At 42.8% G+C, this 18119-nt stretch overlaps 1 protein-coding gene across 1 annotated transcript in view; it reads right to left on the reverse strand.

The window, feature by feature from the left end:
• The window catches only part of suclg2 (succinate-CoA ligase GDP-forming subunit beta), a 170281-nt gene that overhangs the window by 140345 nt on the left and 11817 nt on the right, over positions 1–18119 (reverse strand). The gene's annotated exons all lie outside the window — the stretch shown is intronic.

The following is an 18119-nucleotide window of genomic DNA, read 5'->3' on the forward strand; positions in this document are numbered from 1 at the left end:
CACACTGGTCCTGATGAACCCATTCTGACCTGAGATCAGATTCTAAAAATGTCAGTCGCTCTTCGATTTTTCAAAAATAGCAGACCTACAAGCTCGTATCGCGCCACTCGGTGGCGCGATACGAGCTTGTAGGTCTGCTATTTTTCAATAGCTAAAGTAGGGGTGGACGATATGGCGATAATTATCGTCGGGACGATACAACGTCTCCACGATATGGCTTTTTAGAGTTATCGTTTTCATCACGATAAATGTGCTGCATCAGACAGTGAATGCACACTCTATATATGCAGTTCTATGCCGTAATTTTTACTTCTGCAGTACGACGGTTTCGTTCACAAAAAATAAAAGATCTACAAGCTAACCACACGTTGCTACGGCACCCCAATGGACGACGTGGTTTGGTTATAACTCTGTTGAGTTCTCAGCACTCCCAAAGTCCCCGCCCCCTTTCTTCTAGGCAGAGGGGGAAACAGCATTGCGCTGAGCTGTAGCCTCATGTAGTACACAGCTCAACATGTCGAGGAAGGGCGACGTGTTTATAGTTCCCAAAAAGAACTCCACGTCTGTCACACAGACAGAGCCCGTGTGTTAAGACCAACGTGACTCGTCTTCATGGATATAAACTCACAAAACAACAGCATAGACTGCAGGACTCCTCCACCACCATTTACCACGCTATCGTCTGCTACGCTACAGAGTAAATTGTCCGTAACACCGGGGCTCCACCGGGCGCATCAGCATCGCGTCTCCGTCACCATCACAGAATGTTCCCCTTTTAATCAATGAAGGGGTCACCATTAAAATTGAACTGGTTCGTTTGTTGACGCACGCGACGGAGACGCAACCCGCCCGGTGGAGCCCTGGCGTTAGGCTGGCCACGGCTAGTAGCCAAGTAGCCAAGCACCAGAGCGCGCGCCGCTCACTGTACACGCGTCGCAAGCTTAATAATCATTAATTTCTGTATCAATGCGGACATAACTTGGTAAATGTTCATAAGCACACAAGTGTACAAAATGCTTTTTACACTTGATTTATCTCCAGAGTCCTCAGTCCTGCAGCCCCACAATGCCATATGCCAGTTTAGCCTTAACATCTACATGTTATTCAATGTATTACTTTAGCACAAAATAATCTTTTCTAAACCAAGCCCTCATTCAAAAGTTATGTAAGTAAGTAAAATGAAATGTTATTTATAAAGCACCTTAAGAAACAAAGTTAGAAGGTAAAAACAAGGAACATATCAATCACAGTTGTGACAATATCAGAACAAAAACAGACGAGGCAGAACAGAAACATAGGGCTATACAAATGAATGTAGGCTGTCTGTCATTGTATTTTCTGTGAATTAACTCAGTTTAATCCAGTGATCCTCAGCCATTTTAATTTCAAGGACCCCAATAGAAAAGGAACCACCGCTCATCCGCTGAAAAAAACTTTAGAGAGGTGCTGGAGCCACAAAGGGAATAAGAGAAAAAATAAAGGGAAGCTCCGCACACTCAGATCTGTGCACAATCAATTTATTTTTGGCAAGCTTTCGTTCTACTGACCTTCTTCAGGCATTTCAAGGACTTATCCAGGAATTTCAAGGACCCCCAAATTAAATGTATATGAATTAGCCCAGGGTGACAGGGTCCTATAGGCCTTTTCATTGTGATTTTCATCTCTGCACTGGGACCCCATGTTACAGACATGTTTACAATATTTTACAACAGTAGCTACTTATATTTTGTTATTTAAAGCTGTGATTATTTATTTAAGAAGCACTGTTCTGAACCAATGTCCGCCTTTAAATAAATAAAAAATTAATCATCCTTAACCTTTTAAGCTAAAATAATTATGACCCGGGACTTAAAATCATTGTTTTAATTGATGGCCTTCATGCCCTGGCACTTGGCCTTGTGCCCTCAAAAAGTTGACCACACTAAAGGCCAAATGGGACTCATAACAACTTTTTGGGAATCATTTGAATGACCACCTGTGCATCCCGGGACCCATATTTGAAAACCTATTTACATCACTGATACAGCGTCACACAAAAGCAGCAAAAGTAGAAGATCCACAAGCACGAGATGTGTGAGTGAAGTGACATGATTTGAGCTTGTAGATCTGCTACTTTAGCCCTTTTTGAATTTGAATCCTATATGGGATTTCCACCGACAGAGACGATAAGCAGAGCTTGCGGATCTGCTATTTCTGTTGGTTTTGTGTGATGCTATAGTATGGTAGAGCATACATTTGCAAGACATAAAATATAAAAAAATGACAAGCGGTTTCTGCTGACAGCTACATTATAATAGTGTGGGATGTGTGTGCTCGTGCACATACCGATGAGGAGTTTCTCATGGTATTTAAATGTCTAAATACAGTCTAAATGGTATTTCTTAAATTTTTGTTACCTTGTACTGTTAAGTAACTTGAAAAATAACCATAAAAAACCGCGCGCTAAAATATCGTGATAATATCGTGTATCGTGATAAGCTTGAAAAAATATCGTGATAAAAGTTTTGTCCATATCGCCCACCCCTAAGCTAAAGGATAGCATGATGCTGACACCAAAATGGGTGCCCGGTCAGAATGGGTTAAAGAGGAATGCTTCCAGTTTTCAAGATCGCATGTCTTGTTATCTGGAAGTTAGGTCTTAATCGGAAATGAATGTAATGCAAGTAAACCATAAACCACAGCTTTTTCAACATGCATATAATTTAATATTTTACAGGTGTCTACAGATCTCATCAGCAGCTGTATTTTGTTCATCAACTCAGATCTACAGTTGGGGAGTTGTTGATGAAACTCCGCTTGAAAATAGTCCCATGATTTGTTATTGAGCCGACACATGAGCCACTTCCGCGATCCGACTCACAGACAAAGAGCAAAGCGGCCTAAGATCATCCGTACCCCCTCGTTCACTTTGCATTGGACTCAGTTTCCCAGAAGCCCTTGCAAGCCGGTGGTTGGTTGGTTGATTTCAGGTTAGGTCGTCATAACTCGTCGGCCTCGTCACCAGGTCCGCGACTAAGCGAATTAAACATAATATAAAACAAATAGCGGGTTTAGTGTATTACGCAGGGAAAGACAATGGAATAAAAGGCGTGAATAGCTGGTTACGCAGGGAAGCGGTTAATTGCGATTTAATCAAGGATTTTAAAACACGACATTCACTCAATTTTAGTTTTCCACTCAAATTCAAAAGGTTCATGATTAAGCAAGCACTTCCTGTTCACTTCAAGGATCAGAATATTGTGGGGGAAACAGGCACTGGCATTGTTTTCAATAAACAGCCCATTGAGCCCAACAACAACTACGAAAGGAATGCTTCTAGTCTATTTGAGGGGCCCTCCTATGCCCAGCTGTGTAGCCTCTGTCCCAGGCTTACTTATCTGCCAAATGAAAAGCCTGTTACTTGATATTTTCCCGACTAATCACAACACTTGTCTCATTCGCGGAGAATGTAAACTGATTTGTAAAGCATCAACGTCATTTCCTTGGGCGATACTTCCGATAAAATCCTGCAACTTCCGCAAAAAAAACAAATGATAGCCTCTACAGCGTAGGTCTCGCCCAGGGTGCCAGCTTTGTGTATTTGTACCACGGAAATGATTTGATTGGCTAGGCACAGAATGTGATGTATGATGATGAGAGTGCCCCTCACTTCACAGCACACAAGTGTGATTTTTGAGGGGCGGTAGCCCCTCCTATGCCCAGCTTTCCGGGTCTGTGTGAACACAAACATTGGCTTGTGATTGGCTGATCACCCCATAGCGATGATTTGATTGGCTGAGCAAAGTACAGTAAAAGTGAGGGCAGAAAGGTGAAGACGGAGAAGTGAGGACACAAATTGTGATTGGCCAGATTGAGATGATGTATATGATGACATGATAAGAGTGCCCATTGCCATCAACCACGTAACCAATGATTCAAATTAAGCTTTGATTTGAGGTCAAATAGTCTCAGAATACGTTTGCTGCTCTCATGGATAGTTTCTATAGACATCCATTTATCTCAATATCGCCAACATTGCTGCCAGTAGCGAAACTACACTTTCTGCAGTCAACTGAGTGTGTGACAGACAAAAGCAGGTGTGATGGATGGATAGGAGCCATTTTGATTGTGGACATTCACTAAACTCATAACATATTTTACATGGACACCAAACTGCTTAGCTAACACATTGTTAACGCAACTACAATACTGGATTGTAAAACAATTGGCTTTAACTGGGCCAATAACATTAAAGCCTAGATTGTCATTTTATGCTAGCAACAGTGTATATAGAGCTGTAGGTTCAGTTTGTGGCCACATATATACATTTATTAAACCAGTTAAACTAGAGTGTATGCGCAATTTGCGCATGCATAAAGTGAGTGGCGAATCGAGTGGCAAAGTGAGTTTAACGTTGTTTAACGTCATTTAATGCAATCAGATAGTAGTCTAATAGCAGTAGTAGGGAGCAGTCAGGGGGTTTAGTGTCTTGCTCGAGGACCCTTCGACAGAAAGCCAATTGCCACGCTACTGTACCTCTTGAGCCACTGCCTCCCGTGTATTACTAAAACACATACATACACACGCAAACACACACACAGGCCTGTGTTAGCGTATCTATTTCAGATGCCAGGCTAACCGGATTCCGAGCAGTACAGCCATAAAATGAATGAATAATGAGTGCAACAAAGAACAACAAAAACTGATAACAAAAACTGATAAAAAAAAGTCACATTTTGTAAAGCCCCATGATAGAAAATAGCTAGATACAAACAAGAGGCCTGCAAGTGTGCGTGTGTGCGTGGGGGGGGGCTGCCATTCAAACTCAAAGTCTCAGATTCAAATTCAAAGTCACAGTGGGCGTAGGAGGACTTGACAAGGCCACTGTGTGCTTTTCCAGAGTCGTGGCTTTCTCCATCATTCATGGTTAATGGGAGCTCTGGGGAGGGGGAGGTAAGAGGAGGGGATGTTTGCAGTCATTCAGCACCTTTACCAACGACAAGAGGGACCTCGGCTCTAACCCATGGCCAGCTTTGAGAGAGGGGCTCAACACAATCCTAAAATCCCGGGTCTTCTCTATAACGAGGCCGTCTGTCTCCCAAACTGAAGGCTGTACAAAGGTAATTGGGGCTAACTGAGGACATTGCCTGTAGCCTAGCATGACAGTATAGACACTCAGCCATTGCAAAAACTGTCCGTTTGTTCAGATTTCTCTTTGTTTTTTCAGTGCTATAAAGCATAATCATCCGTGGGGGCCATTTCAGTTCCAATAATACACAACGGGGCCCGCTCTCGAGTGCTAATCCACATAGCCCACGCCTCACGCCGTGCCACTCTCTGTGCTACACGGCACACTGTATTAGCCCATTCTGACCTGAGATCAGATTCATACGAGGTTTCCGCCGGACACACACTGGTCCTGATGAACCCATTCTGACCTGAGATCAGATTCTAAAAAATGTCAGTCGCTCTTCGATTTTTTCAAAAATAGCAGACCTACAAGCTCGTATCGCGCCACTCGGTGGCGCGATATGAGCTTGTAGATCTGCTATTTTTTAAATAGCTAAAGCATAACATGATGCTGACACCAAAAATGGGTGCCCGTTCAGAATGGGTTAGCATGCTTTTTCCATTTCAAACTCCCCTCGGACGCAGACCAGAGACTTCATTACAGCCAAAATGGGTTGTTTTTCTAGAAAAGAACAGTGCATGTTGGTCCCGTCTGTCTCTTTCTATTTTTTTAAGCATAACTGAATACGGTAATCAGGGGGCATTTGTGGGTCACCTCTACCGGCACTGCGGCAAAGCAATACCATTCATATGTTTTCAGCCATTAAATGTGTGTGTGTGTGTGTGTGGTGTGTGTGTGTGTGTGTGTGTGTGTGTGTGTGTGTGTGTGTGTGTGTGTGTGTGTGTGTGTGTCTGCGCCCCGTACGTAAAGCATTGCCAGATTATCCCCCGCAGTCCCCTCTGTGCGTGCCGAACACGATATTGATGATCGGTCTTTTTTTTGCAGCAGTCTGGAGGGGTTCAATGGCAGGGCAAAAAAAATATGAAATGCACCTGTGCATGCAGGCAGGGGCAGTCTATTGGGATTGAAATGCTCTTTCGGTAACGCACACGAACGTCTTTCTCCTCCTTCATCGTGGACCTGATCCCATAAGCCTGCATGGCGCTGGCCTACTTTGGAAACATTTCCTTTATGCACGCTCAAAAAAACTACTCGCTGGCTTAAGGACAGTGGGATGTGACCTTCGTCGGAGACTGGAGATTTTGTTTTTTTGGGTTGTTGATTTCCCCCCCCCCCCCCCCCCCCCCTCGCCAAAAAAAAAACATCCTAATCACCAGCACCTCGACGCAATGGACTGAATGGAGGGTGCTCTGCTTCCAAATGGTGGTGTAATAGTCTGTAAGACATTGTGTGAGGGAACCTGTGTGTGCTTGTTAAAATATTCCACAGTAGAGCTTGGCCGATGCCAGATGTTGTCTGGGTCCAATGCTGATCCAGAATCTGGGAAATTCCTAGACCACCGATTAGCGATGTTTTTGACAGATATATATATTTATATGTATATTTAAAAAAATATATAATAATAAATAACACTTTTGGAAATCAAATCAAGAGTGTGGTTACCCTTCTTGTTCTCATACAAATCCATGACAATTACAACTACCTGACTTTAGTAACAGGTTTTTCTTTGACAGCATCGGAGAATAGTCTAAAAGCAGCAGCAGGCTGATTTGAATGTGGCCCAGCAGCTATACTGCCAGTCTACGGGGAGACGCTAACTTTGTGTTTCTTTTCCGTGTGTTTTGTTTTCACATTTTATCTCTGTTTCCTGCCAAACTCAAGAAACACCTTGTAGGAGAAATAGGCAGAAGCATTCGGTGTGAACTCGCATAACAGTCGGGAGAGCGAATAGGGGGGGGGAGGGGGGGGGAGGGGGGCGGTTAGCCAAGGCCTCATGCTCGCAAGTGCATTTCAGAGCCCAACGGAAATGGCTTTGCTGTCACCACGACGAGGGAGCGAGAAAAAACTAAAAAAAAAACGCACAGAGAAAGATGAACAAGAAAAAATAGGGGAGATGACGGAGAGGGAGTGAGAGAAAAGAAATGACCACGAAAAAGTGCAACGAGATGAATCTTAACCCATTCTGACCGGGCACCCATTTTGGTGTTGGCATCATGTTATGCTTTAGCTATTGAAAAATAGCAGATCTACAAGCTCATATCGCGCCACCGAGTGGCGCGATACGAGCTTGTAGGTCTGCTATTTTTGAAAAATCGAAGACACTTTTAGAATCTGATCTCAGGTCAGAATGGGTTAATAATCAAACTGTCAGGATGTAATAGACATTCTTAGAATCTGATCTCAGGTCAGAATGGATTAAATAGGAGCAAGTGCTGACTGGGAGGAGTGGAGTGGGCTGTCAGTGTGTGTCCCTTCAGGCGCCCAGTTACCTTGGACGAAACGGCAGCATGGAGATTGGCTCTTATACTTCTTCAACCTAACCTATTTTTTATTGGCCTTTTTGCCTCTGGTGTATAGGTGTATAGGGCCTGTCTCTTAACTGTGGATGCGTTTCCTTTACCTTTTGTGTTTACTGAGCAGTATGCGAGCGAGGGGGGCAGTCCATTATTATTGTAGCCGTCTAAGTGTGTGCAGAGTGCTGCAGACAGATACCAGTGAGGCCAATATGAAGTCAACAAACATGTCCATGTAAGCTGCCTGAGGAATAATAAAATAGTGATGCTGGTTCATTATACAGTAGCCTGTTATTCAGCCTCCAAGTTGTATTCTTACTGAAACAGCAGGTCACTAAATGTGAGGTGAATGCATGCCTTTCGTCTTCCATATTATAACATTTTATTAATAAAAATGGCTTATTTCAAAGTTGCTTGATTCAATATTTATGTTTGATCAGACCCTGATCAAACATAAATATTGATCCCCCCAATCCCCCCAATCTCCCATCCAATTATCGTTTTCAAATTACTTCAAACTAGTGTATAACCACGTTAGACTCATTGAAAACACACGTGCCTGCTTCTGGTGAGTGATATTGACCTTACAATGCATGAGACGGCCTTCATGTTTCAGTTACCTTTTTCTCTCTCATTTATTTTCATTTTCAAAAATGAAGATAATTACTGCAGAGAGAGCGTCTCAGGGGGGAAGCCAGCCGCCTGACTGCGTGCCTGCCTGCTTGCCACCCTGTCTGGATCTCTCCTCAGGGGGAGGCATATATCACTTACCTCGCGCCATCACTGTCATGAGACTCATGACCCAGGCATGCAGATGACTCGGCTTTATCTGCTAAAACTTACCATGACTTGGGTGACTCTTGAGAGGGCTGTGCTATAGGGGGCATGGTGGCACAGTCGGTACGCGGTAGTAGTGCTGTCGTCTCACAGCTAGAAGGTCCTAGGTTCGATTTCCGCTGGGGACGCTGTGGGTGTGTTCTCATCCCCCGACAGTTCACCCCATGCATGGCTAGGACAAGCGGTTCACTTTGTGTAGACATGCCCTCAATGCAAGTTAACTAAACTTCGACTAGCCAGAATATGAAAACAATAACGGTCCTTTCCGTTTATAGCAAGGTGCAATTCAAATTACTACATCCAAGCTTGTGCAAGGGGGATATTGTGCTCCCCATTGGAAGTGTAGACTGTAGAGTCCACCTCAGACCACTGCAGATCAGATATAGTAGTTAAATTAATTAAATTATGTCTCAGAGTGCAGCTTTAAAGTCCAAAGACTAATTGAATAAAATCTAACAAATCAACAGACTAATCGATCATGACATTATCTTCAGGCTTTTAGTTGACGTGCACTGAGGGCATGACGACACAACGTCAACGTACATCCTAGCCACGCTGGGGTGAACCGTCGACCCGCTATGACTCTCAATAGTCGTAGACAGACCACAGTCACGGTTTCAGTCACCAAAGTCATCTTTACATTCTAGCAGATAGCCAAGTCATCTGCATGCCCGGGTCATGACGGGTAAAGGAATGAGCTCAAGTGCTATATACCTCCCACAGGAGAGAGCTGTTTAAGTGGCGGCTGGCAGCCAGGCAGGCAGGGCGGCAAACAGGCAAGCAAGCAGGCAGGCGAGCAGGCGGGTGGGTGGTCGGGCTGGCTAGCTGGTCTCCCCCGAGAGCCTCTTTCTACAGTAATTATCTTCATCAGCACTCGGGAGGGTATACTAGTCTACAGTGCTCCTGACTACAGCACCAGTTGGTTCTAAAGCCTGCTGATTAATACACCATCATAAGCAAGACTATAAATTAATCTACACACACACACACACACACACACACACACACCTGGGATAAATGCTGAGGCACAAACAAATGTTCTGATGCAGGCCCAAGACGAGATAAAGTATTCAAAGCGCACTCTTTTACATCTACACACAAAAGCACTCAAGATCTTTCTCAGGGGCATAAGCAAAGAGAAGGAGAGAGGATGTAAGGGGAGAGAGAGACAGAGAGACAGAGAGACAGACAGAGAGAGAGAGAGAGAGAGAGAGAGAGAGAGAGAGGTTGAGTAAAATGACAGTAATGACAGTAATGACAGGGGAAAAAACCAAGGCAACCCAAGGTTTCATTCATTCTGTTAATGAAACAAGGCTAGGGGTGAAACCTAGTATAATGGCTGGACCGTGTATGGGGGCAATGTGCGAAATTGTGGGCAATTTGTTAGAGGGAGCGCACCGGAGTCTATAATGTGAATTCCTGCCTGGATATTAAATGTTAATCTGCAATGTTCTGCAGTGGGCCACAGTGATATCCATCTATAAATGTGCCAAGTCTCTGCGTGCATGTCTGTAATCCACATAACTCGAGAACCGTTCGCCTACAGACTTCAAATTCGACACGCCATCACAGGGTGTTCCGAGTCTCCTGACATCTGCATAGACTCCACATTTGGGCTAAAGAACTCCATATATGGGCATAAACTCCATATGGGCATAAAAGGGACACAGACATAGATATAACTGGGTGGGGTATGCATTTCCAATTTACTGTACATCTTTCCAACTTCCAAGTAGGCCAGTGCCCACCGCTGTAGTTATTAAGTGTACTAAAGTAGCATATAACATCGTTAAAGGTATATTCAGTGATTTCACTCAAAAAACCTTAGGTTTCGTTTTTGGCTGTGGGACCCAGCCTTTCGTCCAATCAGGATAGAGAGTCAAAAACGAAACCTAAGGTTTTTTGACCCTCAGGGGTTAACTGGGGACAGGGAGGAACTCCTTATATGGTCAGCACACTCTATAGTAGAGAGGATTATCACAAAAAAAAAAAAAAAAAAAAAATGAATTAAGTGAAATCACTGAATATACCTTTAAACTACTGTGCATTTGATGAAAAACTACACTAGAAAACGCAAGTAGAACCAAAGTGCATTTAGTCGACAGAAATCATACATTTTGGCCAGAAATGCATAAGCCAGGTTGCAAGATTATAGACCACACAAATATTTCTAATTTCATAATCACAAATTATGTTGACCAGCCGTGCAGTGCACAGTAGCAAAATCAACCCATTAGCCTGCACCACTGAACATTACATTACATTAACCCATTCTGACCTGAGATCAGATTCATACGAGGTTTCCGCCGGACACACACTGGTCTGATGAACCCATTCTGACCTGAGATCAGATTCTAAAAATGTCAGTCGTTCTTCGATTTTTCAAAAAATAGCAGACCTACAAGCTCGTATCGCGCCACTCGGTGGCGCGATATGAGCTTGTAGATCTGCTATTTTTCAATAGCTAAAGCATAACATGATGCCGACACCAAAATCGGTGCCCGGTCAGAATGGGTTAACAAGACATCCCCCCGGAACCCCAGTGACAATACATCTGAATGAGTCCAATTTATGTATTTAGTGGCACTTTTCTTGCCAGTGCCATTTATCCAAGTTCTGCATTCTGCACTGATCAGCAATGATCAAGACCTTATTATGTAAACTAAGCCGAGCACATAGTCATACTCCGCTCGGCGCTCACTAAATCCCATAGCCTGGAGGAGCGATTGATCTGTGAGTTAGTCGTTCATCCTATACCCTGGAGGGATGATTGCACTGCTGTTGGCTAATCCATTGTCAAAATAGAACAATATGTTTCTGTGTCGCTGTTGGCCTGTAAATTAAAACACAAAAGTCAGACAGGTAGTGGATATTCAAAATAGAAGCCTTTACCGCAGAGGCCAGAGCTATGCATTAAATAAGCACAGTAGCACACAGATCTTATACTCAAATAAGTACTTAGCTATTTTTCTTTTCTTTCCCTCCTTTTTCACAGGAGCATAGTAAAAATGTTTACCCCACACTTCAAGTTATGACACGGCAAAAACACAGAATTCCTGCGGAGCTACAGTAAGTATACTTATTCTGCGAGCAGAATTTACTTTGATCACAAAATGTCAAAGCGATATAATTCAAGATATGGGACCAAGTTTTTCTTTTCCCTGCTTCGGGTAGGGGCTAAAAAAACTATTTCCCCCGCTTTTCAGCCCCGACTTTGATATTGCTTTTGATGAACGACTACACAGTATTGCGGTCTCTCACGATCGTGGAACCATCTCCCAGAAGTCCCGGGAAGCACACGAAAAGGAAATGACATCATATTCTGTTTCTGACCTTTATTCTCTTGTACTCGTTAACTCATAAAACTAAAAGGGAAAGTCACTTCCAAAGTCATTAGCCAAAAATACACGTGTCGACATTCAAAAGTGAAGAGGAACAAAACAAGGAATCCTTGGAATGCTCAATGTGCTGAGTATAGCATGCGTTGGATGCACCATGGCCATACGGCCGGCCTCTCTATAGAGCGACTCTGAGTGACTGTCCTCCCTGCGCAAAGGCACTGAAAGGTCAGCCAGTGCTGTGGCAGCAGCTTCATCACATTGCCAAGTCCCTGTGGCACACTCGCTGATAGAAGAAGAGTGGCATGGAAGGACAAAGCCAGTGACACACCCTCCAGTCTCTCTGGCTCCTTGGTTTGGCTATATAGCCCATATGGTTGGTATTATTCAGCGGAGCAACAAGTACCATCATGTGTAAGTTAAGAGACTAAATAAATAAACCATGCACTCTTTTTTTGTTTGTCAATAGCAGCGGCAGCTGGACATGCAATGTCAGGCAGTAAGGTCGATGTCTGATCTTGGCCGTTTGCAAAGTCATTCCAGGGCAGGGCATTGCTTTTGGCATTCGCCCCTTCTGTGAAACCTGAAGTGGAGTCAATATTCTTTAGGCTAATTTAAAAGCAGTTGTCCTTATCACTATGAGAGAGCTGAACGATGTGAGGCAGTAAGCTGGCTGACAAGAGTAGCACTGGCTCTCAAGAGATTTATTGGAGCATAAGCCTTCATTTACATGCTAAGGTTACAAAGCCGCCAATGGCCTCCTGATTAAGCCCATAAGGAGTCAAGTGTCAATGCTTCGCTGAGTGTCAATCTGTCACTCAAACACTAGGAGGTTTGACAATGCAGGTCGAAAGACTCATTTGTTTCTAATACTGAATGGAGGGGTAGAACCAGACAGACGCTAGAAAAAAGCCCCGACACATAAAAGGTTGCCCATACTCTCGTCAAGAAAAGAAATTGGGTGCGTCAAAACCTGCTTAGGTTTCTGTGTGAAACTACGAAATTCCAATATTACTTTCCTCGCACGTATGAGTTGACGATGGCAGTGCTTAAACTGCAAACATGGATAAACAACGTATAAAAGTATCCTGTTGACTTGACGGCAAGTTCAAGGCTCAAGTTCAAGAGTGGAATGGAGAGTAGAGAAACAGGGTACAGCAAAGTGATCAGAATAGAGAGGCCCAATTCCAATGTCCTCAAGCCCTGCACCCTCACAGACTTAAATAACGTCAGTGTTTGAGAGTGAGAGCTGCAAGGGCTCCAAATTATATAAAAGAAATGGGACAGCAGTCACAGCACTCAAGATGAGTTTTTCATTCATGACTCTTCCTGTCCTTATTTACAGTCAGTGCTAAATGCCGTGATTATGTAGATTAGGGATATTATTCATTCATTAAAGATAGTTTTTTTCCAAATTCTGTATATGTACTGCTCAGTTTTGTGTCAAATATTTGTGTAAATATCTCTCCGAACGGTGAGAAATAGCAACTGTGAGAAATAGCAACTGTTTGTTGACGCAATGCATGTGACATTTACATACTTAAATGATTGACGTTTGGAGCATCCCCTGGTATGAACTGTGGGTAATTCTCTTAGCCAAAGTGTGCATCAATGTCGACTTACGGAAAGGGTGCATAAAAAAGCCTGATCCCTCACTGACTTACCAATGTCAAACGGGGCAGCCCTCAAGACCTTGTGGACTTCACGTTAACACCTGCCTAAGTCAGTGAGTCTGAAAGGGAGGACATTGGAATCGAGCCAGAACAGAGTATACTACTGTAGACCATGCATGTGTGCACACATGTATCATCATGATGCAATGTTTATTTATTAATAATTGTGGTGAAATGATGGTGAACAACTGGCCTTACATCATACAGTACGTCATTGATAGGAGCGTCAAAGACACCATTTGTCAATGCCCCGAGTGAAAAGCTGTGATGTTGCCCTTGCTTAACTAATTATGACCCATTTAAAAAAATTGTGAAAAATAGCAATCTACAAGTTTATGGCATCATAGTGCATTGTGGGCTTTAGCTTGTGGACCGAAAAAGCAACAATGCTGTACCTTAATAAAGGTACACTATTCCATTGCTTATGCGAATGTGAGGAGATTAAAACATTCTGGAGGTCTGTGGTCCATTATGTCACTCAGATTACATCAGGTACAGTTCCTCTTTGTCCTAAATTATGAATACTCAGTATTTATCCATTAAATTGTACACTAAATGGTAAAGAAAAAAGAATGACCTTTGCCTGTTACAGGTCAGACGCTCAATTGCGCTATGTTGGAAGAATGTCAATGCCCCTACGATCGGCTTTTGGCTGAGGAATTTAACGACCAGTTTGGCACATGAGAAACTAACGTATGTAATTAGGAAGAAACCTGCTGTATTCTATAAGATATGGGAGAAGTTCTTGGACTTCATTAAGCGAGGTGATATTGAAGAGGCTTTGGATGTATAGTGGTTAATTGGAGTAGTCAGCTGTAGGGTGGGGGTAGGGAACTGTGATGGGACATTGTGCATTTGTTTGTTTAACTGTATGTAATGTTTTATTTTTATTTTTATTTTTATTTTTATTTTTATTTTTATTTTTATTTTTATTTTTATTTTTATTTTTATTTTTATTTTTATTTTTATTTTTATTTTTATTTTTATTTTTATTTTTATTTTTATTTTTATTTTGTTCTGCATTTATGGACATTTCTTGATGTTTCTTTGAAGATTTTGTTTTGTGCTGCCATGGGGATGTGGGGGGGGGGGGAATATATGTCAATAATTGCTTTGAAATCACTATATGTTGTAAAGAAAAATCAATAAACATGTTTAAAAAAAAAAAAACAATGCTGTATCTTGAGCCTTGGCATAAACCCATGTTGTTACTATTAAGGCATAGTCTAAACTTAAAGACATGCTATTCAAGATGAGTGTATTTTCTAATATCTCAGGCGATTGATCGTTTTCACTAAAGGAATGGCATGCCTCTGGCGGACGGCACCCAGAGCACTTCGACTAACACAGCAGTGGACAGACATGTTCGAAAACAGAGCTCTGAAAGATGAGGCGGACAGCTCATGCAAAGTGGCTAATGCTGCGTCAGTCAATCGATACCCTATAGGACACCTGGCACTGCAGCCAACTTCATCACTCATTCATCCATCAGAAAGCCAAATAAAAACCCATAAATTATAAGAAGTTAAACCTAAGCCCTCCGTGAAATAATTACCTAGCATATTTATATAGAGGAGGGAAGGAGAGACAGAGGGGTAATTATTTCATGGCGCGCTTATGGTTTAACTTTTTATAATTTATGATTAACTGCAGCATGAAGGGGGTTACATTAAAGCAGTAAGAGAGCAGAATGAATAGATGCCCTCCCTCCAGAGGACCAAGAGACTCCTTCCTCCTCCTGAAAGAGGCCATCATCATTAGCATGTCTCAGAGGCAGGACATACTGCCGCTCCATTAGGGGGGAAAGCGGCGCCGTGTCGATACGCCATTGATTCCTAAGAGAGTCTTTGTGGAAAACAAAAAAGAAAGAAAAAAGTACAGCTGCTGTATAGCTTGTCACCGGGGAGCAAGGCTGACTTTTTCCTAAGCAGGCATATTCATGAGGACGCTGTAAATCTCTATCGACCTGGCCCAGCTGACACTGCTTTAAGAACAGGAAGTGAAGCTTCTAGGGGGAGTCCAATCGGGGTGCTTTTAGTTGTCCAATAGTGGCTTTGAAATGATAAATACTCTCAAAGTCCTCTTGTGCATTTTGGTCCTTTCAGGCCGTCCTTTTTCCGGTGGCCTAGTTACGGTCTGCAGCAGTGATTCTCAGCCTTTTTTCATTTCAAGGACCCCCAGTCTGATATGCGTTACCCCCATTTGTTACGATGTTTTGTTCTCTCTAGGACCCCCAGTCTAGGCTCTAAAATAATCAGTGTTCATTAAACTATATGAGTTTACAAAATGGAACCAAATGGTTCATTACTCCATTTGGTTTAATTTATACTGTCAAATTTACAAAACCATAAGTGTCCACATTATGGTTCCTAACTTAACTTGAGGATAAACAAATGAGAGGACGAACTGAACGAGAAGAACAATAACTGCACTGAAATTTGACTTGGTGACAGGCGCAGGTACGCAAATGCCAAGACAAATGGCTGGCATAAGAATAAACACAGACGCAAACTGTGCAGTGCGAAACCAAAACTCGTTAAAACTTAACAAACCCAGCGCATACTATGGTTTCACAAGGGGCTAATTTTCTTCACTGAACAGCTCATATTATACAACGGTATCCCCCGGATGTCTGCTGGGGTTAAAATCCTCATTACTAGCCACGGCGAGGACCTAACCCCCTTTGAAATGACTCCGCCTAATTAGTGACGACAAATGACTGCAAAGTTAATTAACCAGAATGCTCCTTGAGGGGCATTATCAAATGTTTAAGAAATTAACAGATTGGCCGTTCAACCGATTGCACTTAATTGATTTGTTCCGATTTAAGTTCTGAACTCGTGCCTCCGTTACACATCCATTAAGCCAACCATCCGGGTACCATTTAACAGGGAGAGGGGGGGGGGGGGGTCTGTGTCCGCTTGCACACCCCCAGAGCCTTAATCAGAAATGGCTGTAGAGCTGCAATCAAAATCATTGCTGGGCCGATTGCAGTAGAATATGTTTAATATATTTTTTTACTAATGACCATTTTGCTACTTATCTGCAACTCATGAAGACAGGCCGCGGGAGGTAACACGCAGTCAAGGGGATAGAGAGAGCAGAGAGGCAGAAGTGATGTGGATTTTCTGCATAAACAGGCCAACGTGAATCATCAGTGAATCTCCACTTGTAGTTAGCCATGCAGCATTAGCACGCGTCGGGAGGCATTAAGTGCGCTAATTCAGATAAGCATCTAGTCTGGAAAAAGCAGACCGTCAGTCTCCTCTAATTAATGAAGTAATTGCGTGTTGTTGATGGCAAGGGACGTCCCTCCTCCATCCTCAGCACTGCCTCCCTAGATTTAGATAAAGAGAGATGGCAAGGACATTGCTGCGGTTCTCACAAATTCAGGCAGAACTTCAGGGCCAGTTGGATGCTTTGGGGAATTAAAAACATTACCGCAACTATTCATCATTTTGTGACCAACCGTGAATGGGAAACAGTCATTGGATTATTATTAATTTCCGTGTTTTTCATGTCATGTGAAAGCAGGGGAAAAACAGAGAAAACAAGCCAGGCTTGAAAGGCTCACTTCTGTGTATACCGTACTGTTATGTTAGAGCATTTATTTCATATTTACATGTCGATTTCAGGTTCTGACATATTTCAGACATGCTCTCTAGTATGTGAAGAGTCTGACTGTGCCATTAAAAATGAATAAAAAGTTGGAGGTTGCACGATAGCAGACGATTATTATATTGATTACCTGTTTGGATCAACAATGCCATCATGACGTACAGTGACGAACGCGTCCATCAATGTCAGGTCTACACAGTACACACGCCTATATACAGTACAATTTGATTGACTGTAATACTGTAAATGCAGGCACTCTAAGAATGGCACATGAGTCAACAGACTCAACATGAAACAGCAAAGGCTCCAAACTCCAAAGTTGCAAAAGTTTCAGCCCGAGCCGAGTCCCATTGATGTCCATAATGAAATAAAATACAAATATTTTAAAAACGTATAAACATAATGGGAGGTACAGTATTTGAGGTATTTCAATGGCCCTTGCCTATAATTGTAGAGGGGTGCATTAATATTTTATTTAGAATCATATTATATGCAGCAGTATTATAATTATACTATAATTGTATAAGTAATGTGGGCTTCAATTACCGACGATTATGTCACATTGCTGCGTTGCATTGCTGCACAGCCGAAACGCGATGCATCGCTGAATTGATTGGGTTTTTTTTACACCACTACTATACTGGCAGTGTGCACAGTGACAGTCTGCACACAGCCCAAGTTTGGTGATGATCGGTCGATACACCAACACCACCGTAGAAATTGGCATTACAGTCGCCAATCTGCAACAGAACAAGATATGGATGAGTCCACTAAAGGAGTAAGGATACTGTACGATGCACATAAAATGTGTCTTTGCACCCTAGACCTATTAACCCATTCTGAACGGGCACCCATTTTGGTGTCGGCATCATGTCGTGCTTTAGCTATTGAAAAATAGCAGATCTACAAGCTCATATCGCGCCACCGAGTGGCGCGATACGAGCTTGTAGATCTGCCATTTTTGAAAAATCGAAGAACGACTGACATTTTTAGAATCTGATCTCAGGTCAGAATGGGTTAATCAGACCAGTGTGTGTCCAGTGGGAAACCTCATATGAATCTGATCTCAGGTCAGAATGGGTTAAAAACCCAAGGTCATGCCCAGGGCGTGTGGGAGATGAGATTGGACTATGAAGCGGCCCCCATTAGACTTTGGAGAGACATGCCGTCTGCTGGTTTGGGAACAAGG

The sequence above is a fragment of the Protomyctophum parallelum genome, assembly GCF_964188405.1.
Source record: "Protomyctophum parallelum genome assembly, chromosome: 8".
NCBI classification, from domain to species: Eukaryota; Metazoa; Chordata; class Actinopteri; order Myctophiformes; family Myctophidae; genus Protomyctophum; species Protomyctophum parallelum.